A 1,233-nucleotide genomic window follows, 5' to 3' on the forward strand; every position below is an offset into this window, starting at 1 on the left:
CAATCAGAAAATTTCTTTTATAATATATGTTGAACATTTCTGCCTGATTTTTATCAAAATCGGACCATCCGTCTGACAGTTCTGGTGAAACGAGGATCTAAACAGACATGCATAATAATCGATACGCCAAAAGCCAATATTCACACACTCCAGGACGCATTTTTAGCATAATAAATTCCATTTATTAGGGCGAAGAGAAAGCATTTCAGTTAATAATGGTAGCTATAAACTCACAAGTAGGTAGTTATGAATATGTGAGTACTTTGCATTAAAATCGGACCTTCCGTCTGAGAGTTCTGGTGAAACGAGGATCTAAACAGACATGCATAATAATCGATATGTCAAAAGCCAATATTCACACACTCCAGGACGCATTTTTAGCATCATAAATCCTATTTATTAGGGCGAAGAGAAAGCATTTCAGTTAATAATGGTAGCTATAAACTCACAAGTAGGTAGTTATGAATATGTGAGTACTTTGCCAAATTACTACTGAAATGTACTCGAAATCAATTGCTTCCAATGTACTCATTCTCAAGCCGTTTGGCATACCGTTCTCTGAAATAGCTTGTTAGTATGATAAAATAGTATTTAGCTTGAGTGATTATGTACATTCATATATGATACATACGTACTTCAGATTCGTACATGGTAGTCTGCCAAATTTCAATTGAGAACAGACACTTGAATAGGTTGATGTGTGTACAATAGAAGACTTCCATTATCTCTCTACTAGTACCTACTATTACTATATTATTTTACTATCACTCTATATTGTATTGGAGTTTTTATCTATTCTTTATTCTATTGTCATAGCTCCTTTTTATAAGAGGTCCGTATTTCTATACTGGGACAAAAACAATACATAACTGGGGGACTTTAAACAGGGAGAATACCAGCCTGAAATTTCCCTTGCTAAAGAAATAGCAAAGGTTGAGTGCGAAGGGGCATCCACTCGTAAAATTTTTGAAGCTCAAAGCAATCACCCCAGGGGCTTATTGAGAGTCTGACGAAAAACGTAGACCCTGTCTGAACACGGGAAAAGGCGAAAAAGGACCAGGAAAAGGCAAGAGCAAGCGAAGAAAGGAAATAGCGGAGAAATCCTCTTTTCAAATACATCACTGGTTCTTCTCCAATACAAACAGATAATAATATTAATGGAGTACCTGACATTACTGACGTCTGAGTATTTGCTCGGTGAAATTCAAGGTATGTGGGGGCAAATGTGTTGAA

Source organism: Diaphorina citri, unplaced genomic scaffold (assembly GCF_000475195.1).
Source record: "Diaphorina citri unplaced genomic scaffold, Diaci psyllid genome assembly version 1.1 scaffold2116, whole genome shotgun sequence".
Classification (NCBI taxonomy): Eukaryota; Metazoa; Arthropoda; class Insecta; order Hemiptera; family Psyllidae; genus Diaphorina; species Diaphorina citri.